The sequence below is a fragment of the Somniosus microcephalus genome, chromosome 17 (genome assembly GCF_052327205.1).
Source record: "Somniosus microcephalus isolate GS21.2 chromosome 17, FLI_Smic_1.0, whole genome shotgun sequence".
Lineage (NCBI taxonomy): Eukaryota > Metazoa > Chordata > Chondrichthyes > Squaliformes > Somniosidae > Somniosus > Somniosus microcephalus.
The window spans coordinates 93,402,969-93,429,180 of record NC_141003.1 but is presented as its reverse complement, the minus strand read 5'-3'; positions in this window follow the sequence as shown (position 1 = coordinate 93,429,180).

The following is a 26,212-nucleotide window of genomic DNA, read 5'->3' as shown; positions in this document are numbered from 1 at the left end:
ACTCCTCACAGACAGTGGTTCCTAAGATCTGTAGTGTCCGTGTGTTGATAAAGACACTGAAGACAGGAGTTGGTTCTTAGGTATTGAAATAAAGAGTAGATTGCCTTTCAAAAGCTAGGCTTTATTAACCTTAAAAAATCAGCAAGCACATTAGTAGCCGTTGAAAGCAATGATCTAATGGAATGCAGGGCATCAGGCAGTACCATTTCCCACTGTGTATTCTTAAGGTTCCGGGATGTCAAAGCCAACATAACTGCCTTCCAGATCACCCCATTGTATCGTTCGCACTGTCCATTACCCTGGGGATTATACGGGGTAGTTCTGCTAGTAGAAATTCCCCGACTCTGGAGGTATTCCTTCAACTGGGAAGACATAAAAGAACTTCCCTGATCCGAATGGATATACGCAGGCATTCCAAAGATGACAAAAAGTTGAGTCAGACATTTAATAACTGTAGCAGCTGATACATCTGCACAAGGAAAAGCAAAAGGGAACCTTGAAAACTCATCCACAACAGTAAATATATATCGATTCTGAGTCGTTGAAGGAAGAGGCCCCTTAAAATCAACACTCAGGCGTTCAAAGGGAGAAGTAGCCTTTATAAGATGAGCTCGTTGAGGCTTAAAGAAATTGGGTTTACACCGGGCGCAGACAGAGCATGACGAAGTCATCCGCTTGACGTCTTCAACTGAAAAGGGCAAATTCTTACTGCGTACGAAGTGTATCACCCTCGTAACACCAGGATGGCACAAAGCATTATGAAGATTAATAAGCGTATCTCCGTGAAGCACAGAACAATAAGCCCTCGACAGCGCATCAGCGGCAACATTATCCTTCCCCGGACGATAGACTATATCGAAATGATAGCATGCCAACTCGATCCTGTAGTGTATGCAACGTTCCACCTTTAAGAGAACTATTTTAAGGGTTGCACTACTTTGTCTTGGCCACTGTATACTGTAATACCGGTGGTGACCACACCGGTATATAAGTGCTGTGTAAGGATTGATTGGGCAGATTCGCCTTGACCTTCGAATAGTAAAGTCCTGTTAAAGTTACTCTTGTAGTCTGTGTATTAATTCACCATATAACCCACAGACTTTACAGTGGCGACGAGTTCGATCTTACCCTGCGGCAGCGATACATCCGAAGCAGTTAACGAGCGTCGAGAGGAGGCACCCGCCCTCGTCATTCTGCTGAGAGAAGACTCGAGTCTGCAGAGCAAGGAAGAAGGAAGAATTCAGACACGAAGCCTTCCATCAGCAACAGGCAGTGATCGTCCCTTCTGCCACGGTGGTGAGTGAGCCGATCAGCCACGAGAAGCAAGTCGGCCACGTTGACTGTGAGTAGGGGAAAATTTAAAAAAAAGAACGGAGGAAGGGCGGTGAATTCGACCACGGTCGGGGGGGAAAGGAGCCGGACAGAAGTCGGGCACAGAGGCGCTGAGACTGGGGCAGCGTGGGGCACGGAAGCCGCGGTGCAAGCGGGAACGCAGCCGGTGTGAGAGACCGGGCTACCAGCGGGAACGCAGCCGGTGTGAGAGACCGGGCTACCAGCGGGAACGCAGCCGGTGTGAGAGACCGGGCTACAAGCGGGCTGGGAGACGCAACAGCATCGTGAGACAACTCGACCGCGACCGGCGAAAGGCCGGGCAGCTACCGAGGCCGCGAGGCGCTGCGACCGGGATCGTAAGGCGCGGGAAGAAATAAAAATAAGAAACCGCGGAGAACTCAGCCGCAGCTGGGGGAGGAAAGGACCGGACTGCGAGAGGGCTGGGAGGCGCGAATGGAAGCCGCTGAGGGAGAGACAGAGCCCGAGCGAGCGGGAGAGACAGAGCCGAGCGAGGGAGACCGAGGAGATTCAGCCAGCGGCTGGAACTGTTTGCCGTCAACGGGTTGTCCCCAGCACCGGTTGCCCTGCCGAGAAAAGGGAACAAGGAAGGCACTGAAGCCGGCGCGCAGGCTGCGAACCCCGAAAGCCAGCAGTCGTCGCCCAAGGGAAAAGCTTACCCCTCCCGCCAGTAGGCGGAGAAGAAGACAGGAGCGGGAAACCGCCATTTTGAAAGTGGGCGGGGAAGAAGACAAGCGCGGGAAACCGCCATTTTTGGAAAAAAAAAGTTAAAGAAAAATTTCGTTGTTGTTTCTCAGGAAGATTGTGAAGATGCCTAAGCGTGGCAACATCAACGAATTCGATTCTGATGTGGAAGATTGGACCACGTATGTAGAACGCATCGAGATATATTGTAAGGTCAATAAGATAGCAAATTATGATAAAGCTCTAACCTTACTAAACTCAATGGGTGCGAAGACATACGGGTTATTGAAGCATCTTCTTTCACCAGCTAAACCGGCGGATCAGTCTTTCGCTAATATTGTTGCTGTCCTGAAGGATCATGTGAACCCCACACCGCTGATGTTAGCGGAACGAGCTAAATTTTACGGGAGAACGCAACTAAAGGAGGAAAGCAACGCGGAGTACCTGGTTGAACTGCGTAGGCTAGCAAAATACTGTCAGTTTGGGGTAAATCTGACAGAGGCACTGAGAGACAAGTTCGTGTGTGGGATGTCGAAGGAAGGAACACAAAAGCGACTGCTCGAAGCGAACGATCTTAGACTTGATAAGGCTGTCCTTATTGCAGCATCGCACGAAGCCGCAGCGAGAGGCATGACGGAAATGCAGCTGAAGACAGCGGTACTCAGTGTGGATCAAATGACTTCGGGTACAACGAAATGTTACCGTTGTGGGAAGACAACACACGACCAGAACCAATGCTGGTTTAAAAACCAGGAATGTAGAAAATGTGGCAAACTTGGTCACATAGCTAAAGTATGCCGGTCAGGAAAGAAGACCAGCAACAATAAGTCACCGCAGAAGAAGGACAGAAAGGTACATAAGGTGACTGTGAAGAGCCCAGATGAACTGAATTCGGATTCAGACCCCAACAGCAAGGAACTGGGTAGTCTGAGGATTCACAATGTGAGTAAAGAAGCTGACCGACAAACTATCTGGGTCACACTGCAGATTGCAAAAGTCCAAGTGAAGATGACCGGATCGGCATTGACGGTCATGAATAAACAAGATTACAAAAAGTTATTCAAACATATTCCCCTACGGGATACGGAGATAGTATTGCATACATACACGGGGCATAAAGTATACCCCATCGGAAAGATAAAAGTCAAGGTGAGACACAAGGGCAAAGATCACCAAGGAATGGACTTATATGTACTACCCGAGGGAGGTCCACCACTTCTGGGACGGGAGTGGATCAGGAAAATAAAGACAGACTGGCATTCACTAAACACAATGACGGTAGATTTCGGAAAGAAAGATGTCAAACCTGAACGGTTGTCCAGAATATTGGACGAGGCTAAAGAGGTATTCCAGCAGGGACTGGGAACACTGAGAGGAATTAAGGCAAAAATCAAGATTGCAGAACATGCAAGCCCAAAATTTTTCAAAGCCACATCGGTACCTTACGCGATACGACCTGCTGTGGAGGCAGAACTGGAAGAGCTTGAACGTGCAGGGGTACTGTCGAAGGTGGACTGGAGTGAGTGGGCCACGCCCATTGTTCCCGTCATGAAGTCTTCATCAAGTAACAAGCCAGGGGGACCGGGGAAGGTCCGCATCTGCGGAGACTTCAAGATCACAGTTAATCCGGTGCTTCACACGGTACAATACCCGCTTCCGCGGATTGAGGATATCTTTGCTTCATTGTCTGGCGGGAAACACTTCACCAAGATAGACCTGGCACAAGCATATTTACAGATGGAGGTCGAGGAAGAGTCACGCCAGTATCTCACAATCAACACGCACAGAGGCTTGTATCGATATAATAGACTGGTTTTTGGAGTAGCTTCGGCTCCAGCAATTTGGCAGAGGGCCATGGAGCAGGTCTTACAGGGTATTCCAAGCACTCAGTGTTACTTGGACGATATCCTGATTACGGGAGAAGACAAGGAGGAACACCTCACAAATTTGAAACTGGTGCTCACCAGGTTGAAGGAATATGGCCTTCGAGTTAATCGCCAGAAATGTGAGTTCTTCCAGAAACGGATCTCGTACTGCGGTCATGTCATTGACCAAGAGGGGCTGCACAAGTCACCTGACAAGATCGAAGCGGTCGTGAAGGCCCCCGCTCCGGAAAATGTATCATAGTTGAGGTTGTTTCTGGGGTTGATTAATTATTACCATAAGTTTCTGCCAAATCTATCCACGGTGCTGCATCTGCTGAATGCTCTGTTGCGGAAAGAAGTACCATGGAAGTGGAGCGAGGACTGTAAGAAGGCCTTTCGCAGAAGCAAGGCGTTGATTACCTCTGAGGAAGTGTTGGCTCACTTCAACCCAACGCTACCTCTTCGTCTAGCTTGTGATGCTTCCCCTTATGGTATTGGAGCTGTACTCTCACACAAGTTACCAAATGGCTCGGAAAGGCCAGTCGCATTTGCGTCCCGATCATTGACCTCCGCTGAGCGAAATTATGCTCAGATAGATAGGGAGGCTCTCAGCCTTGTGTGGGGAGTAAAGAAATTCAATCATTACCTGCAGGGCAAGAAGTTTACATTGCTGACAGACCACCAGCCGTTGGTGTCCATATTCAACCCTAACAAGGCCATTTCCACTGTGACAGCACAAAGGCTACAGAGGTGGTCCGTTCTACTAGGGGCACACCAATATGACATCGAATACAAAAGGTCCAAACAGCATGGAAATGCTGATGGGTTATCGCGCCTACCGTTGCCAGTGGAAGAAGAGGCGACTACAGTGGACCCAGTGGAGATGTTCCACTCAACCATAATGGAATGTCTACCAGTAACAAATTCCATGATCGAAAAGGAAACAAGAAATGACCCGACTCTCTCACGAGTCTACGATTTAACGGTGGAGGGATGGCCAGTACATGGCGAACCAATGCTGCCAGCATTTTCGCACAGAAGAGAACAGCTGTCAGTGTGCCGAGGAACCTTGATGTGTGGATCTAGAGTGGTGATTCCACCCAAACTCCAGCAGAAAGTACTAAAGGAGCTTCACGAGGGGCATCTGGGTGGAGTGAAAATGAAGAACCTAGCCAGAGCGTTTGTGTGGTGGCCAGGTATTGATGGAGACATCGAAGAAATAACCAAGAGCTGTCTAGGATGCCAGAAGGTCCAAAACGCGCCACCACAAGCTCCTCTGCATCCATGGGAGTGGCCCTCATCTCCATGGCAAAGGGTACATATCGACTTTGCTGGTCCATTTATGGACTCAATGTTTTTAATCGCGGTGGATGCACACTCCAAGTGGCCGGAGGTAATAAAAATGTCCTCCACCACCACGGAAAAAACCATCACAGTATTAAGGACCATATTTGCCATGAATGGGCTGCCGGAACAGATCTGTTCTGATAATGGACCGCAATTTGTGTCCGAAGAATTCAGGAAGTTCTTAAAAAGCAATGGGGTTAAGCACTATACGTCCGCCCCATACCATCCCGCCACCAATGGATTAGCTGAAAGGTTTGTCCAGACCTTCAAGAAGGCCATAAAGGCCATGGGTAATGAAGACATAAATCTACAACATAAGGTAGATAACTTCTTGTTGGCATACAGGAATGCAACACATGCGGTTACAAACCAAACTCCCGCCATGATGTTTTTCAATAGAAGAATAAGATGCCGGCTGGATTTGATTAAGCCAAACATCAGAAGGGACGTAGAGAACCGGCAATTTCAAGGCATGAATGAAAGGCCAACTAGATCCTTTCAGATAGGTCAACAAGTTTTGGCCCGGGACTACCGTACCGAGAAATGGCAGCCTGGAACTATTGGAAAAAGGCTAGGACCGTTGATGTATACCGTAGACATTGGTGAAAGCATAATAAGGCACCATGTTGACCAGATCATAGAATCATCCACAAAGGCCCAACCTACTCCACAACTCTATACGTCTAATGTTGAAGCAGAGATACCCAGAGCATCTACCTCCGATCCGGTAATACTGGAATCCGATGAACCTGAAACGGTCCTTCAAGCCGAATCGACCTTGCCAGAAGAACCTACTACACCACCGAAAATGACTACACCACCGAGGCGTTATCCGGACAGAGTCCAGAAGCCTCCAGAGAGACTGAATCTGTGAACTGTTTCACATAAAGTTGTATATATGTTAAGATGTTATATTAATGGGAATATGTATATATTGTTAACCTAAAAAGGGAGGATTGTAGTGTATGTAACGTTCCACCTTTAAGAGAACTATTTTAAGGGTTGCACTACTTTGTCTTGGCTACTGTATACTGTAATACCGGTGGTGACCACACCGGTATATAAGTGCTGTGTAAGGATTGATTGGGCAGATTCACCCTGACCTTCGAATAGTAAAGTCCTGTTAAAGTTACTCTTGTAGTCTGTGTATTAATTCACCATATAACCCACAGACTTTACAGATCCTCCACCTCATTATTTTATCATTCTTAATCTTTCCGAAATGTTTGACATCAAACATGAAGGACACAGATTTTTGGTCAGTTACTAATGTAAAATGTCGCCCAGATAAATAATGTCTCCATTTACACAGTGCTTCTACTATTGCATACACCTCTTTCTCTATTGATGAATGTCTCTGCTCACTATTGCTCAGAGTACGTGAGAAAAAGGCCACAGGGCTTCCATTTTGGTTCAGGGTAGCCCCAATTGCAAAATCAGAAGTGTCCGTCTCAATCACAAAGGGAACCTGCTCATCAATAGAATGCACAACTGCTCCAAGGATATCCTCTTTAAGATTATCAAAACACATCCTGGCCTCCCATGATAGAGGATATGTCGTAACCCAAATAAGGGGCCAGATCTTCTGCGAGAAGTTTGCAATCCAATTAGAATAATAAGAAAACAGTCCAACAACTCGTTGCAAGGCCTTAGAATTAGTAGGGCAAGGTAACTCAATCAGTGGTCGCAGCCGTTCTGGATCTGGTTTAATCTTGTTTCCCGAGATAATATACCCCAGTAAATTTACCTCGGTGGTCGAAAAGATACACTTCTCTTTATTGAAAGTTAAGCCAACTTTTTCCGCAACTTGAAGGAATCTTTCTAGATTAAAATCGTGCTCCACCCTTGATTTGCCACACACCGTGATGTCATCTAAATATGAGAAGGTGTCAGAGAGAGAGTTATCACTTATAAAAGCACCCATTGCCCGTTGAAAACAGGCGACACCGTTAGCAACACCGAATGGTACTCGGCAAAACTGATACAGCTTTCCGCCAGCTTCAAAGGCCGTATATGGTTTGTCCCTCTTAGCGATAGGAATCTGATGATAAGCACTCTTTAGGTCAATAGTGCTAAAAACCTTATATTGAGATACTTTATTGATAAGCTCATCAATCTTAGGCAGGGGGTACGCATCTAATTGAGTATACCTGTTAATAGTTTGAGAGTAGTCTATCACCATTCGCTTCTTATGTCTCTCATTAGTGGTGACAACTACCTGTGCCCGCCAGGGCAAACAACTAGGTTCAATGATTCCTTCCGATAAAAGACGTTGAACTTCAGAATTAATAAATTCTTTATCCTGACTGCTATACCTTCTTGACTTGGTAACAATTGGCTTACAGTCCGGCATCAAATTGGAAAAAAGTGATAATGGAGAAATGAATAAAGAAGTTAATCCACAAATAGACAAAGGTGGCTTAGTTCCTCCGAAAGAAAGACTGAGGGACTCATGTAATTGAAGCACATCATGACCAATCAAAATGTCCGCACAGAGATTAGGCAGAACGGATAGGCGTATATCAGTATACGTATTACCTAGGAGAATTAATTTCACAAGGCAACAACCAGCTACTTGTGAGGTGAGAGTCGTCTGAGTCATACACACCTGATAGGAAACAGGCGAAATTTTCAAACGCTTTATCCCTCACAAACTGAAGACTTATAAAGCTCGCAGTACTGCTCGTATCTATAAGGGCCTTCACTTCTAACCCATTAACTTGGGCCATAACTATAGCTTTGTTTAGGCCATGGGAAAAGGCGGCAGAAACTGATGCAATAAACGCCCTATCTAAAGGCTGAATGGTCGCAGAGGAGGCAACCGATTTGCAAACACATGCATAATGACCTCCCTTGCCGCATTTACTACACACAGCCTCCCGGGCAGGGCACTTCAGACGGGGGTGCCGGGCGTTCCCACAAAAATAACACTTCTGAATCCTAGAGGCAACAGCTGCCGAAGTAGAAACTGTTTCGGAATCTGGTAAACCACTCCTATTAAATCCACGTAACTCCCTTTCATCCGAAACTGCCGAAACCACGGTCGCAGGCCGATCAAAAAGAGCATAAAAATCCGAACTTCTCTGAGCCAAATCCAATGTAGAGGCTTGCTCAAAAGCACTCTTAAGATCCAAGGTCTTATTTTCTAATAACCACTGACGAATTGATCTAGACAGTAATCCATTAATAAATGCATCCCGTACCGACTCTTCCTTATGTTCTTCTGCAGACACGGCCTTATAATTACAGTTAGCACCAAGGCGCCGGAGTGCTTGTAAATAAGCATCCAAGGATTCTCCCGCCTGCTGCCTATGGGCAGATAAAAGATGACGTGCAAATACCTCATTTTTGGGTCTAACAAAAAAAATTTCCAACGTAGCAATAGCCAATTCATAAGTTTCACAGTCCAAAATATACTTATACACATCCGGAGCAATGTAGTTGATTAGTATATCCAACTTATTCAGAGATTGCTGATCCAACACACCCAAAAAGTTTTTAAATGTACAATACCAATGTTTCCATTGATCATCCACTCCTGCAGAATTAGGGTCAGCATTAAATCGTTCCGGTCGAAGATATCGTTCCATTATAGCAAAAGGTTAATAAATTGAGATAAAGAGTAGATTGCCTTTCAAAAGCTAGGCTTTATTAACCTTAAAAAACCAGCAAGTACATGTTGAGCACCCAGTCTCAACCACTGTAGAAAACTGAATTTAAGATGGCCACCACAGGTCACATGGATACAACTAACCAATAAGTTTACAGCATATATCTCAAGGCAGGAAAACAGGCAACCAATTACAATGCTTCTTATAAAACAAGAATAATCACCACAGGTATTTACTAAGCAAAGTCTGGGGAGGGTCCTAAAGGATATACGCAATACACAGGCTTATATAGCCCAAGTGGCAATTACCGGCATTACGCACACCTGGGGCTCTTAAAGGCACATACACCACAATTCCTCCCATTTTAGCTAACCAGTACATCATATTTTAAGTAATTATTAATTACATGTGATATGCAAAATAATATACATTGCTGTAATTAATTAATTATAAGTTAGTCTCTCAGGAGGCTTCCTGACTCGGTCCGGATAACGCCTCGGGGGTGTAGTAGTTTCTGGTGGTGTAGTAGGTTCTTCTGGCAAGGCTGATTCGGCTTGAATGCCAGTGTCGGGTTCATCGGGTTCCAGTATCATCAGATCGGAGGTAGATATAGGTATCTCTACTTCATCGTTAGATGTATAGAGTGGCGGTGTAGGTTGTCCCTTTTCGGATGACTTTATGATTTGGTCAGCATGGCGCCTTATTATGCTTTCTCCGATGTCCACGGTATACATCAGTGGTACTAGTCGTGTGCAGATAGTTCCAGGCTGCCATTTCTCGGTACGGTAGTCTCGGGCCAAAACCTGTTGGCCTATCTGGAAGGCCCTAGTTGGCCTTTCATTCATGCCTTGAAACTGCCGGTTCTCCACGTCCCTTCTGATGTTGGGCTTGACCAAATCCAGCCGGCATCTTAGGTTTCTATTGAAGAACATCATGGCGGGAGTTTGGTTGGTAACCATATGTGTTGCATTCCTGTATGCGAATAAGAAGTTATCCGCCTTGTGCTGAAGTTTTATGTCTTCATTACCCATGGCCTTTATGGCCTTCTTGAAGGTCTGGACAAACCTTTCAGCCAATCCATTGGTGGCGGGATGGTATGGGGCGGACGTGTAGTGCTTAACCCCATTGCTTTTTAAGAACTTTCTGAATTCTTCGGACACAAATTGCGGTCCATTATCAGAACATATCTGTTCCGGCAGCCCATTCCTGGCAAATATGGTCCTTAATACTGTGATGGTTTTTTCCGTGGTGGTGGAGGACATCTTTATTACCTCCGGCCACTTGGAGTGTGCATCAACCGCGATTAAGAACATTGAGTCCATAAATGGACCAGCAAAGTCGATGTGCACCCTTTGCCAGGGAGATGAGGGCCACTCCCATGGATGTAGAGGGGCCTGTGGTGGAGCGTTTTGGACCTTCTGGCATCCTAGGCAGCTCTTGGTCATGTCTTCGATGTCTCCATCGATACCTGGCCACCATACAAACGCCCTAGCTAGGTTCTTCATTTTCACTCCACCCAGATGCCCCTCGTGAAGCTCCTTTAGCACTTTATCCTGGAGTTTGGGTGGAACTACCACTCTGGATCCACACATCAAGGTTCCTCGGCACACTGACAGCTGTTCTCTTCTTTGCGAGAATGCTGGCAACAGTGGTTCGCCATGTGCTGGCCATCCCTTCACTGTTAAATCGTAGACCCGTGAGAGAGTCGGGTCATTTCTTGTCTCCCTTTCAATGGCAGAATTTATCACTGGTAGACATTCCACTATGGTAGAGTGGAATATCTCTACTGGGTCTACTGTAGGTGCCTCTTCTATCGTTGGCAACGGTAGGCGCGATAAACCGTCAGCATTCCCATGCTGTTTTGACCCTTTGTATTCTATGTTGTATTGGTGTGCCCCTAGAAAAAGGGATCACCTCTGTAGCCTTTGCGCTGTCATAATGGGAACACCTTTTTTAGGGTTGAATATGGAGATGAGGGGTTGATGGTCAGTCAACAAGGTAAATTTTTGTCCGTGTAGGTAACGGTTGAATTTCTTCACTCCCCATACCAGGCTGAGTGCTTCCCTGTCTATTTGGGCATAGTTACGCTCAGCTGAGTTTAATGAGCGTGAGGCAAAAGCTATCGGCCGTTCTGAGCCATCAGGGAATTTATGGGATAATACTGCTCCTATGCCGTAAGGGGATGCATCGCACGCCAGTCTGATTGGTAGTGATGGGTTGTAATGAGCCAAAACTTCTTCGGATGTGATTAAGTCTTTGCATTTATGGAAGGCACGTTTACAGTCTTCGTTCCATTTCCAAATCACTCCTGTCTGTAGAAGAGTTGATAAGTTCGGTAAAAATTTATGATAGTAATTTATTAATCCCAAGAATGACCTTAATTGTGAAACATTTTCAGGTGCTGGGGCTTTTATAACTGCTTCAATTTTTTCAGGTGACTTATGCAACCCTTCATTAATAATTATGTGGCCACAATATGATATCTGATTTTGGAAAAATTCGCACTTGGGGCGATTCGCTCGTAGGCCCCGTTCTTTCAGCCTAGTGAGCACCTGCTCCAAATTGGCAAGGTGCTCGTTGTCATTTTCTCCTGTTATAAGGATGTCGTCTAGGTAGCATTGAGTCCCCGGAATCCCTTGCAGGACTTGCTCCATAGCTCTTTGCCAGATAGCTGGAGCTAATGCTACTCCAAAAACCAGTCGATTGTACTGCTACAGGCCTTTGTGTGTGTTTATTGTGAGATACTTTTTAGAGGCGTCCTCAACCTCCATCTGTAGATATGCCTGTGCCAAGTCAATTTTGGTGAAACGTTTCCCTCCGGATAGTGAGGCGAAAATATCTTCTATCCTCGGAAGAGGATACTGTTTTGTGTGAACGACTGGGTTTACAGTCACCTTGAAGTCACCACAGATGCAAATTTTTCTCTGTTCTTCAGAGTTATTTTTCAATGCTTTTTTCATGACTGGAACGATGGGTGTTGCCCATTCGCTCCAATCGATTTTGGATAATACGCCTGCTTTTTCCAAATTCTCCAGCTCTGCCTCGACTGCTGGACGTATTGCGTATGGCACCGGTCTTGCCTTAAAAAATTTGGGAATTGCTGCATCTTCCACTTTTATTGAGGCGGTGATGCCTTTCAAGGTTCCTAGTTTCTCTTGAAACACTTCTTTGGCGTTGGCCAAGATGTCTTTTAATCGTTCAGGTATGATATCATCATTGTTTTTTTCCTTACTGGTCACCGTCAGTGCCTGAATGGAGTGCCAGTCTAAACATATCTTCCTGATCCATTCACGTCCCAACAACGGTGGACCACCATCTTGTAGAATATATAAATACAACTTTTGTATTTCTTTGCCGTTGTATGCAACAGGCACCCTTATTTTTCCTTTGGGGTATACTTTCTGCCCCGTATATGTTTTTAAGATAATGGATGTGTCTTTTAGAGGTATATGCGAAAATAGCCTCTCGTAATCTCGTCGATTTATTACGGTTAGAGCTGATCCTGTATCTAGCTCCATTTTAACTGGGGACCCTGCTATTCTGAGGGTAACCCAAATTGTTTGGTAATCCTCTTTGGCAAGTACATTATGTAATTTGAGACAGCTTAGTCACTTGTTTTTGAAGTCGCTATCGCTCTTCTGGTCTTCGGAGCTACTGTCCATCATCATTTGTACCTTCCTGTACTTTTCTTTATTGATTTTTTGTTTTCTGTCAGTGGATTTATTTTGTCCAGATTGGCATACCCGTGCAATGTGTCCAATCTTCCCGCATTGCCTGCATGCTTTGTCCTTGAACCAGCAGTCCCTCTGGTTATGGGTGGATCTGCCGCAGCGATAACATCTTCTGAACCCCTGTGTCATTTCATGGGTGCTGAAGTCCTGTGTCTTTTGTTGTATCTCTGCAGCTCCTTTTGCTGCTGCTTCGTATGATACAGCCATACTGAAAGCTTTGTCCAATGTTAAATCTTTTTCAGAAAGCAGTCTTTTTTGTGTTCCTTCACTTAAGAGACCGCAAACGAATTTGTCTCGAAGATAATCTGATAGTCCTGCCCCGAATTGACAGTACTTTGATAGCTTTCTTAATTCGGTTAGGTAATCAGCGTTACTTTCATTCTTGTGTTGATTTCTCTTGAAGAACTTGAATCATTCCGCTATCAGCAGCGGTGTTGGGTTTAAGTGCTCCTTCAGGGTATCAACAATTTCTTTAACATTCTTGTCCTTTGGTTTGGCTGGAGTGATTAAGTTTCGTAACAGCCCATATGTCTTTGCACCCATTAAGTTCAGAAGTACTGAAGCTTTTTTTTCATCTTCTATTCCATTTGCAGTGCAATATACCTCTACTCTTTCCACGTATGTGGTCCAATCCTCTATTTCGCTATCAAAAGCATCAATATTACCAGATTTAGGCATTTCAGAAAAGATATGGCGCTTCCCGCGCTTTCCCGCCGCTGCTGCCGATAACAACGCTGTTTTACTGCGGTTTCCGTTTATTCACTGTTGGAGACTCGTTCCCGCCGGAGGTCTGAACGCTGACCTGCTTGCTGCGCCGGCCGTCTCCCGAGTGCTCCCTCCCAGTCCGTTATTGCTTGCCTCCGATTTCGCTGCCTGCCTCAGCTGTAGAGCCAGCCGCTGGATCCCCAGCCTGGCGCCCAGGAAGGATTAGCGCAGTACCTGCCACCAGCTTGGCCAGCTGGTGAAACCATCGTTTCTCCCACTTCCTTGAGTCTTCTGGACGCCCGAGGAATCGATGTCCTTGAGGTGCTGCCGAATTGCAGGTAAGTCCGTTTCCACTTCGTCGCCACTGTAGTGTCCGTGTGTTGATAAAGACACTGAAGACAGGAGTTGGTTCATAGGTATTTACTAAGCAAAGTCTGGGGGGGGTTCTAAAGGATATACACAATACACAGGCTTATATAGCCCAAGTGGCAATTACCGGCATTACGCACACCTGGGGCTCTGAAAGGCACATACACCACAAGATCCACTAGAATCCTGTGGCCTATGATAAAATCGGCCCCCAGGATCCCCTTCCCTTCCTGCTCCCATTTCATTAAGACACAGGTCCACTTGGTGTGGAGTGCTCTTAAACGAATGGACAGCGGGATGGAGAACGAGCCAGCCTGCTCATTTCCTGTAAACCTCACTAAGCTGTACGGGACCCTGTTAGACAGAGGTGAGGTGGCGGGGTTAGCTGAATAGACGATGGTGCTCGACGCTCCAGTGTCTAACAGATAAGTCCCTTTCACCTTCTCCACCTCCATCTGAACATACGGTCTCTTCCATGCATCGTATTCAAGGGGACACAGGTAGACAGGCTGCGCTGGTTCTAGTCATGGGTCTGTGTTATATGGGGCAGATGAGGTTAAAGCACCAGTGGTGGTGGCTACCTTCCCTGGGCCATTTAATAAAGTTCGGAGCGCACCTACGAATGAGTCAAACGTGGGGGGAGAGGTCGGTGTCTCGGTCTTTTGGGCAGGAGCTGGGGAGTCCTTTCCTGTGTTATCCTTCCACAAATTCCTACAGTCCCTTCTCCAATGCCCATTCTTCCCGCACCCAAAGCAGTTACGCTTCGTATCGGAAGGGTTACCTCCTTCCTGGTGCCACTCTTTTTTTTATTCTGACTAAGCTTTACTTCATGTACTTTTCCTTTAGGTAGGTGCTCTTCTGCCCCTCTACCGTTCCGGTAAGTCAGGGTCAGTTGTCTGACCACTGTCTCCTCGGTGACCCGGGGGTCCTTCGGGTCAAACCAAAGCTCAGCCTTGGCTCTGATCCGCAGCAAGCTGTTTGCCACCAGGCTTCAGAGCCAGTGGGCCAGCTCGTCCAGGTTCAGATGACCCCGGTCGAGAACCCCACTACAGGCACTCCTATACACAGGCCACAGCCTGTCTGCGAAAGCCTGTGAGCTGTGCTGTCTTCTCCACCCGGGAGAAGGGACTTCCATCATTCATGCCCATGGCCTCCAGAACTTCCTCCCAGATAACAGCATATCTGCCCTGCCCCTTTCTGCTCTCCGCAGAGAGGGACTGGTAGAGTTTGTGATAAGAGCAGGGATTACTATTGGAGAATGTTTGAGAGAAAAACATTAGAAGCGAAATTTGTAAATTAACCTCTTTACATCAACATATTGGTAAACATTTCCAGGTCAGTCTGATTTTCCTCCTGGACAGGAGAACCAGAAGAATGTTTATTTCTGTTAAATCATAGCTTTTCCTGCTTTTTGTTTTTAATTCGGTAACGCAAATTGTGTATGTATTTTTCTGCACTTGTGAGGAAGTGCTGCATTTCTGACATGTTACATAGGGGTGTGCTGGTTCAACAAGACGATGTTTATTAATGGAAGAGATTGAAATTAAAAATACGTATACCCATTTTTGTTCAATTCTTTAATACTGGGAACTAAAGAAGTAGAGCACTTTATACTGGTTGGTCGTCCGGTTGCATTGTGATTAATATTCTAATGATGTATCTGGACGTACAGCCCGTCAGCGCCATAGGAAAGCCGCTGCTCCTGCTGCTTGTGCAGCCATTGCTATAGTGACATGAGGGATGGGCTAATGCGTTGAAAACCTTACAATTAATACAAATTGCACGAATAGATATGCCTCATTCAGCTCACCTTGGGCTTTTGGATTGTTTGTCAATGCATAACCGTGTAACTGAGTGACGTTTCTGAAGTGTTTGTGCAGTTCTTTGATATCCCAGTCATTTCTGACAAGTAATTTTTTTTTTAAAGAGTTTGTACATGACAAACTAAAATCTTTTAATTAATTCTACCGTAAACAAACTTGCAGAATGGGCATGGAAATGACAAATTAATTTCAATATAGACAAGTGTGAGGTGGTGCATTTTGGTAGGTGGAATAAAAAGGCTACCCACTCCTTGGAAAATAAGAATCTAAATGGTGTAAAGGGATCTAGGGGCATAGATTCACAAATCATTAAAAGTAGCAATGCAGGTTAAATAAGCCATAAAAGTGCAAATGAAGCACGGGGGTTCATTTCTAGAAGAGTAGAATTCAGAAGCAGTGAAGTTACATTAAATTTGTATAGAACCTTGCCTGATTGTCTCATGATTTGAAATGGCAGGGTGGCAATACGGCATTACTGTATATATAAGTGGTTGCTGTCGTAAAAGTTATCCACGGACGAAAAGGTCACGCTCAAAGGAGGCCGTGGCCCGATCAGTACAAAAAAAAGGAGGGAACATTGGCCAGAAGCAGACTCTCAAACGGTGCTACGACTTGGGGAAATGGTGATCTAAAAATGACCCTGGGCACAATTTGACAGCAGTGGCTGTACAGGACTAGAAAATCCAGGTAACCGCGCTGATGGGAAAATACAACTTTATTTAGAAAAATTAAACATTTTTACAATACAGAGCTTTTACACAAATCTTGAAATAGTTGAAGTTATGTTTCCATGGCTGGGCTCCGTTCAGTACAGAGTGACAGTTGAAGAACACAAACAAGAACCACAGCCTTTGCAAAAAGAAAAACATTTCCTGATTACAAATACAAAGAATCAAATAAATAAAGGGAAGACACGAGCGAAGGAGAAAGCTCTTCATGGCCGAGCGAATGACCAGCTGAGCTTCACCCACATTCTGGGCTCTGTTAGTCCGTTTTACTTTAGCTGCAGTAAGTCTGGCCTGTGGAGAAAGACAGACCATGTTTTACTCATTGCTATGTACTCACCCCTGGTGGAAGCACTTGGCTATGGTGTATTGTGACCTGACTGATGCCCCAGAGTTAATTAGCCTGCCTTCTTCCACAGCCATTTAGGCAAGTACCCTAGGTTGACTGTTCAAGGTAACCATTGGAGTCTGCTCCAATCCCTGTACCCACCCCCCCCCCGCTACTTTCTTCCTGTTTAACTCAAGTGTTGTTCAGTCCTTTGGATTCCTTTAGTATTAACCCTAACTTTTGTGCCTTGTTACCAATTCATTGACCTAATAAATCAAGCCCCGTTAGGAACTTGCCTTTCACATTCTTGGGATGCCCCAAAGCAAGTCAGCCAAAGAATGGCTGAGTGTAGCCACTGTTATAACAATGGGATCAAGGAGTAGTTAACCTGTTTCAGCAATGTTGGTCAGGAGAACTGAATCCCAGCTCCTCTTCAAGAGAGTTGCAAGATTTGCTTTGTCCCGTTCTCTCTCCCTCCCCCAACCCCCACCCCCAAACAGGAGGGCAGGACTTTGGTTTAACATCTCATCCTACAATGCAGTACTGTTTAGATTATGGGCTGAAGTCCTGAAGTGGGCTTAAACTCTCAACCTTCTAATTAAAAGGCACACACAATTCCAGTAGATACCTTAACCTCAGCTCCAGGTCCTGACGATAGTCTCTTCCCTGGCATCTGGTGAATCTAACTCTACCTTACCATTACTCAACATTACTTTCTATAGTGGTGTGCCTCACAACTGTACGGTATTGTGACTGCAATCCAACCAATGTCTTGTACACACATTACCCCATGCTTTTTGTATTCAATCCTGTCCCCTAGACCAGATGCATTTCCATTTTGCTCTCCTCCCTGCCCTTACACTGAACTGTATTTGCCGCATCTATCCTCCTGTAACTCCATGATCTTCCCATTTGCAACACTCCCACTTTGGCAGTCAGCAAGTCTCTAATTTACCCATGTCCAACACGCCCAGTATTTGGAGAACAGAAAGGTGCCAGCACAGATTCCTGGCAATGGCACTGGCTGCCTTGGGCCTCGTGTACCTCGAGTTCTTGCAGAGTGTTGTGTAGTTTGCGCCTCTTTCGTTCTGTACAGGGCAGCCTTGCCTCCCGATCCAAGACCATCTCTCGCAGCGGCGCGATCATTGGCTGCTGCTCCTTGATGCACGCAACATTCTGCGCGAGCTCCTGCTCGTTCAGCAGCTTGTTTTGAACAAAGTCAGAGTTATACAGCACAGAAAGAGGCCCTTCGGCCATCAAGCCCTGTCTATTCTAATCCCATTTTCCAGCACTTGGTCCGTAGCCTTATATGCTATGGTGTTTCAAGTGCTCATCTAAATGCTTCTTGAATGTTGTGAGGGTTCCTGCCTCTACCACCCTTTCAGGCAGTGAGTTCCAGATTCCAAACACCCTCTGGGTGAAAAAGTTTTTCCTCAAATCTCCTCTAAACCTCCTGCCCCTTACCTTGAAACTATGCCCCCCTAGTTATTGACCACTCTAATAAGGGGAAGAGTTCTTTTCTATCTACCCTATCTATGCCCCTCATAAATTTTGTATACCTCAATCAGGTCCCCCCTCAGCCTTCTCTGCTCTAAGGAAAACAACCCCAGCCTGTCCAGTCTCTTCATAGCTGAAGCGCTCCAGCCCAGGTAACATCCTGGTGAATCTCCTCTGCACCCTCTCCAATACAATCACATCCTTCCTATAGTATAGCGACCAGAACTGCACACAGTATTCCAGCTGTGGCCTAACTAGCGTTTTGTACAGCTCCATCATAACCTCCCTGCTCTTATATTCTATGCCTTGGCTAATGAAGGCAAGTATCCCATATGCCTTTTTAACCACCTTATCTACCTGTCCTGCTGCCTTCAGGGATCTATGTACATGCACACTAAGGTCTCTCTGATCCTCTGTCCTTCCTGGGATCCTACCATTCATTGTATATTCCCTTGCCTTGTTAGTCCTTCCAAAATGCATCACCTCACACTTTTCAGGGTTAAATTCCATTTGCCACGGTTCTGCCCATCTAACCAACCCATCTATATCGTCCTGTAGCCTAAGGCTTCCCTCCTCGCTACTTACCACTCCACCAATTTTCGTGTCATCTGTGAACTTACTGATCATACCTCCTACATTCATATCTAATCATTAATGTACACTACAAACAGCAAAGGACCCAGCACCGATCCATGCGGTACACCACTGGACACAGGCTTCCAGTCACAAAAACAATCTTCAACCATCACTCTCTGCCTCCTGCCACTAAGCCAATTTTGGATCCAATGTGCCAAGTTGCCCTGGATTCCATGGGCTCTTACATTCTTGACCAGTTTCCCATGCGGGACTTTGTCAAAAGCCTTACTGAAGTCCATGTACACTACATCAACTGCACTACCCTCATCCACACACCTAGTCACCCCCTTGAAAAATTCAATCAAATTGGTTAGACATGATCTCCCCCTGACAAAGCCATGCTGACTATCCTTGATTAATCCTTGCCTCTCCAAGTGGAGACTAATTCTGTCCCTCAGAATTTTTCCAATAATTTCCCTACCACTGATGTTAGGCTCACTGGCCTGAAATTTCCTGGGTTATCCCTACTACCCTTCTTGAATAATGGTACTACGTTAGCTGTCCTCCAGTCCTCTGGCACCTCCCCTGTGGCCAGAGAGGTTCTGAAAATTTGTGTCAGAGCCCCTGCAATCTCCTCCCTTGCCTCACGCAGCAGCCTGGAATACATCTCATCAGGGCCTGGGGATTTATCCACTTTTAAGCCCACTAAAACCGCTAGTACCTCCTCCCTCTCAATACTAATTTGTTCAAGTGTACCACAATCCCCCTGCCTGATTTCTATGCCTTCATCGTCCTTCTCCATAGTGAACACAGATGCAAAATATTCATTTAAAACCCCGCCACATCTTCCGGCTCTACACACAGATTGCCACTTTGGTCCCTAATGGGCCCTACTCTTTCCCTGGTTATCCTTTTAGTCCTTTGTATCTGCCAAAAGCCTCCCTTTTTTCCCTAATCCATTCTTGTATATCCCTTGACACCCAGGGTTCCTTGGGCTTGTTGGACCCACCCTTGGCCTTTACGGGAAAATGTTGGTGTTGTACTCTATTTCCTTTCTGAATGACTGCCACTGCTCTGATGTGGATTTTCCTACAAGTAGCTGATCCCAGTCCACTTTGGCCAGATCCTGCCTTATCATAGTAAAATCAGCCTTCCCCCAATTTAGAACCTTTATTTCTGGTTCATCTTTGTCCTTTTCCAATACTACCTTAAATCTCACCGAAATATGGTCACCGTCACCAAAATGCTCTCCTACTGACACTTCTACCACTTGCACGGCGACATTCCCTAGAATTAGGTCTGGTATCACCCCCTCTCTTGTAGGACTTTCTACATGCTGGCTCAAAAAGCTCTCCTGGATGCACTTTAAGAATTCCGCACCCTCTAAGCCTTTCACACTCTGACTAACCCAGTTAATATTGGGGAAGTTGAAATCCCCTACTATTATTGCCCTATTATTTCTACACTTCTGAGATTTGCCTACATATCTGTTCCTCTATCTCCCCCTGACTGTTTGGGGGCCTATAGTACACTCCCAGCAAAGTGCTTGCCCCCTTTTTATTTTTAAGTTCTACCCATATGGCCTCATTAGAGGAACCTGCTAAAATATCATTCCTCCTTACAGCAGTAATTGACTCCTTGATTAATATTGCGACACCCACTCCTCTTTTACACCCCCCTCTGTCTTGCCTGAAGATTCTATACCCCGGAATATTGAGCTGCCAGTCCTGCCCCTCCCTTACCCATGTCTCTGTGATAGGAACAATATCATACTCCCATGTGTTCATCAACACCTTCAATTCATCTGCCTTACTCACAAGAATCCTTGCATTAAAATAAATGCCATCCAGCCTTGCCATACTCCCTTGTGCCATTACATATTTGCTCTGCCTTCTGGGATGACTTGTTTTTTCCTCTATATTTGGCTGTGCATCACGCTATACTGTATCCCACCCCCCTGCCAAGTTGGTACACAACTAACTAAAACATTTGCCCCAGTAACAGGGTGTAGAATCAACTTAGTTGGTCAGTCTGGATCATCCATTGAACTGCAATGGTATGCCTCTCCTAGGTTGTCATCCAAGATTAGGATTAAAGATAACACTAACCAAATCCATGGCACATAAAGCTGCCAATTCTAATTCAGTCTCCAAAGCCTACTCAGTGACCCCTGAAAATAAATTCCAGAAATACCTCACCTCACATCTCTGATCCCTCTGCAGTGCTGAACCACCACGAGAGTTCTTAACACAGACCTCAAGAGTTATCAGTCAACATTGTACCACTGGACAGTTGATCTTATGGGTCTCCCTCCAATGCTACATTATCATTTCCAGGTATCCTCATGTGAAAAGGCAAGTCCTTCTGGGGCAGTTTCAGGTGTGGCAGTGCAGTGCCTCCCTGGTACGTTTCACAGGTGACCAGTGCCCAAGTGGGAAGCTGTGATAGTGAAACATGAACCATCACAGCTGAGCTGGAACTAGTTTGGATCACTGACCCGCTGCTTGATTTATCTCCTCTTTAGCCTGATATACACCTGTGGGTCTGTGAATCTAACCCCTTTAAGTTAAGGCATGCTTTAAAGCCTTTGTGGGGAGGGGGTGGCAATCAAAACATCCAGAAATGTGATGCTACTGCCAAGTTGCGCGGCAGTCTGGAGGTCCCGCGCAGGCCGTTTACCGGCTTTTAAATGGGAGAAACCACGCGAAAATTTGAACGGGATGCGCAACCACTTAATGGAATTTTTTGAGGATGTAACTGGTAAAATAGATAAGGGAGAACCAGTGGATGTGATGTATTTGGACTTTCAGAAGGCTTCCGATAAGGTCCCGCATAAGAGATTAGCGTGTAAAGTTAAGGCACATGGGATTGAGGGCAAGGTATTGACTTGGATAGAGAACTGGTTGGCAGACAGAAAGCAAAGAGTTGGAATAAATGGGTCTTTTTCCGAGTGGCAGGCAGTGACTAGTGGGGTACTGCAAGGATCGGTCCTAGGACCCCAGCTATTCACAATATATATTAATGATCTAGACAAGGGAACTAGATGCAATATCTCCAAATTTGCAGATGACACAAAGCTGGGTGGGCGTGTGTGCTGTGAGGAGGATGCTGAGAAACTCCAGGATGATTTGGACAGGTTGGGTGATTGGGCAAAAGCATGGCAGATGCAATATAACGTGGATAAATGTGAGGTTATCCACTTTGGTGTCAAAAACAGGAAGGCAGATTATTATCTGAATGGCAATAGATTGGGAGAAGGGGAAGTGCAATGAGACCTGGGTGTCCTTGTGCACCAGTCGCTGAAGGTAAGCATGCAGGTGCAGCAGGCGGTTAAGAAGGCAAATGGCATGTTGGCCTTCGTAGCGAGAGGGTTTGAGTACAGGAACAAGGATGTCTTGCTGCAGTTGTACAGGGCCTTGGTGAGACCACATCTTGAGTATTGTGTGCAGTTTTGGTCGCCTTATCTGAGTAAGGATGTTCTTGCCATGGAAGGAGTTCAGCAAAGATTCACCAGGCTGATACCTGGGATGGCAGGAATGACGTATGAGGAGAGATTGGGTCGATTGGGCTTATGCTCGCTGGAGTTTAGAAGAATGAGAGGGGATCTCATCAAAACTTATAAAATTCTAACAGGACTGGACAGACTAGATGCAGGAAGGATGTTCCCGATGGTCGGGGAGTCCAGAACCAGGGGTCACAGTCTAAGGATAAGGGGTAAGCCATTTAGGACAGAAATGAGGAGGAATTTCTTCACCCAGAGAGTGGTGAACCTGTGGAATTCTCTACCACAGAAGGCAGTAGAGGCCAATACATTAAATATACTCAAGAAGGAGTTGGATATATTTCTTAAGGCTAAAGGGACCAAGGGATATGGGGAGAAAGCAGGGACAGGGTACTGAATTTGGATGATCAGCCATGATCGCATTAAATGGCGGAGCAGGCTCGAGGGGCCGAATGGCCTACTCCTGCTCCTGTCTTCTATGTTTCTATGGGACCACGCACGGGAAGAAAAAATTAGATGGAACATTGTACCTTTGTTTCCTGAACCACAGTGGAGAGAGTCCAATTGCTGGTCTTCATTTCTTCCATTACATTAGTTAAGTATTTGATTTATTATATTAAGTAGGACATACCTAATTTCCTTGTAAGATCTTATAGATCTCTGAGTTCTTGGACAAGACACCAATAGGCAGCAGCCAGTATGTTTGAGCAATAGATCAAGATTTATTAAGCATACAGCGTAAGATACTTAATATTAGGCAATAGTTTTAACGAGTAGCTCGCAGCCCTAGGTCTCTGGAACCTCGCGGACACAGATGATGTCGTCTTAAGTCTGTTCCTTTGTCCTCGCAGTACGTCTGTGTGAAGTTGTTCTTTGGGTATCGAGGTTTTAACCCTTTTCTTATCAAAAGTGGTTTGGCCAGTGTCCATATATGGTTTTTAACAAATCACCTTTTTTAATTGGTTCTAATGGCCAAAATACCATTGTCACTCAGACTATGGTAGCATCCCACCTTTCTGGTATTTTTCCACCAACTTTGCCTGTGTTACCTTGTTTATAGTTTTGTTTAGCGAATTCTAAGTTCTTTACAGCATCATAATATGTTATTTAATGATTTAACCTTCACTCGCAGTCTGGGGCTGTTTGTTATCAAAACTTAGTCTAAACTGCTTCTGACTGTGCAGCTACATTTTGAACAAGTTTTCTAGTTACCCAGGAGTAATTATGGGTAATATTATTTGGTCAATGGCTACACTTGAAGTTATACATATATGATTCACGTCTACTAAATATCTTTAAATATCAGCCTTTCATACAAGTCCCCACCTCGAGGATGAAATGTTTTAAACATTGATTCCTCGTCTACTTCAATCTATTCTCTGACTAGTGTTGCTGCAAATTGGAGTCCTCTAATTGAGGGGAACAGAGTGCTTCTGAAATGAGGTTTTATCCCCCTTTTCATTATAGGCCTGGGTGCTAACTATGACACTCACAGGGGACACTCACAGGGGCCGACAACTGCCTATCCTCCTGGATGGGGGACACCCCGTGGTCTCCCCAACCATCATGTCGGCCATGCTGATATGTCTTGCCTTCTAGTACATCCCAGTCTATCATTTCTGCTCTGCCCACTGCTCCTATTGTTGCATCATACAATCTGGCAGTAACAGCCCTGATCTGACCCCTTACTTAAATTCAATTCACTGTTCCGGTGTTCCAATTCTGCCCCGCCTGGGTATTCCTCTGTTTCTTCTATCTTTCCTGATGTTACCCCGCCTGGGGTCTCCTCTACATTGCTTCGGATCTTCTCTTTCGGTGTGCTCAATTAATTTGTTAGTGCTGGTTAGTCATGGGCATGAGTACACAATTGGCTTATGTATCAAAGTCTTACTCCACACATTACATATATCAAATACACTATCATTACAAGTTGGATAACTATCAGAGCGTGTGAAATAACATGAATGTAAGGGCGTGCTGATGTATTAAGCCCAATATCCCACCAGTGTGAGTTGTCCCCTATGCTGTCAATTTCAATATCTATTCTGGAGTTGCCTTGCTCCAAAACATAAAAATGCTTTAGGGAGGAGTTCAGTCACATCACAAGCTCACTGAAGCCCTCAGACAACAGGGGAATGTCGTATCCAAATTGTGCCACAAAATTGTGCAGCTCATACTTAAAAATGTGTTGGTTGATGGGACAGGTCCTGTTAGACCCGTAAAGCATGGTAGTTGAGGTAGTAGGAGGCACCACAAATCACCTCATACTAAATTCGCACTGTTTTTTCCCACGCTCTGTTGCCTACAAAACATAATTATTACAGTCACAGTTAGATTCAATCTTACAATCATTTCAAGCGACATTACAGTTTAATATCTAATCAACAAATCATGGACTTAAAAGATTCTCCAGATCTCTTTTACTCGTATCCATCTTGTGGATAATTCTTACTAAACATGATTTCTCCTTAGCCCTCAATTGTCCCAATCCAAATTCCATGTAACTCTCCACTTCAACTTCAATTTCAATCCCTCTAACAGGTACCAGTGTGTTTAACTCTATTCTGATTGTTTCATCAATTAGATAGTTTCTCGATGGAGTATGTGTCAATGCTTTAAAGATTGTCTCGCTCTCCTGAGCCACATGTCTTGTTGTTGTCAAGTAACTGAGCATGTCTGAGACCCGTTCTTCAGTGCAAATTCAACATACATTCCCGGATGGTAATTGCTTCATACGTAACAAATCACATTTGCACACTCATCGGTATCTCCATATTATGCCACACATGCCATTCGATACAAGCCATTCTCGAGCTTTCAGGTGATCTTATCAAAAGATTGTCTGGAGGTCTTTGTTCATCTTCCACCGCATGGTTCTGGTGTCTTGGGTAGTGGCCGGACTATCAAAGTTTTCTTAAAAAGTTCATTATAGGCAGGGACACAAATGTCTCCAAGAGAAAGCTATCAATTTACTGTTCTTAACTACACTTTCCTGACTTTCACTAGAAAGTTTGGAAAATTCTCAATTGGTGGTGTAATTCTCCTGTTTCTATCTCACACCCTCAATCACTTCATCTCTCCATTTTACACATGCTATTAATTACTATTCATATCTCATTCATGAGCCCTGGAGGAACTTTACTGTCCAGTACAATATTTAAGATTGAAAACATATCAAACATTCTCACTTGGTCCAAGTTATTAACACTTTTTATTTATCATTATTTTAGAGGATCTTTTATTTTCCCAAAAGTAACCCAATATATAGTGTCTGAGTCCATTTTGTTATTACAAAATTATCCCAAAATCCAAACAGCAGTACAGTTGAACTGACAGGTTTTGTCAATATTCAATTTCATTTCTATCAATTTATCTTCCATTTCCAATTTCAGAAACAAGTGATTCTCAGGCTAGGTAGCTTACACAGTGTTTTAACATTAGAGACAGAAGTGCTGCAATTAGTTTACAAGATAACTTTCATATAATAATAGAAAGAAGAGAATCCATTGTGGCTCTGCTTAGAGCCCAAGGGGTTAATATATCAAATCATAATTCTTGCCAGGTGCTACGTATCCGCGGGTACCCACCCGGTATACCGATTCGCCTCTGACCACTCCCAGAGACTCAACTTTACATCCCCCCGATATGTTCCACTCTTGTGCCCCTGTGAGAGAATCAGATTGCTGGTCTTCATTTCTTAAGTCATCAGTTAAACGTTTTGTTTCAGTTGCACGCACCTGCAACAATGCCTGCAGGATAGCACTCTCTCCTCGGCAGTCGGCCAGCTTCACTGCCATTGCCCTAAACAGAAGTGGTGAACAGAGTCAGGGTTCCTGAGCTGACGGGAGTGGACACACACCACAACTTTTATTTATATAGCACCTTTAACATAGCACCAAAAAACGCTTCACGAGAGCGTTATCAGGCAGAATTTGACAGAGTCCCAAGAGATATTAGGGACAGGTGACCAAAAGCTTGGTCAGAGGCAGGTTTTTAAGGAGCATCTTAAGAGGATAGAAAGGTTTAGGGAGGGAATTCCAGAGCTTACGACCAAGGCAGCTGAAGGCACAGCCACCAATGGTGGAGCGATTGAAATCAG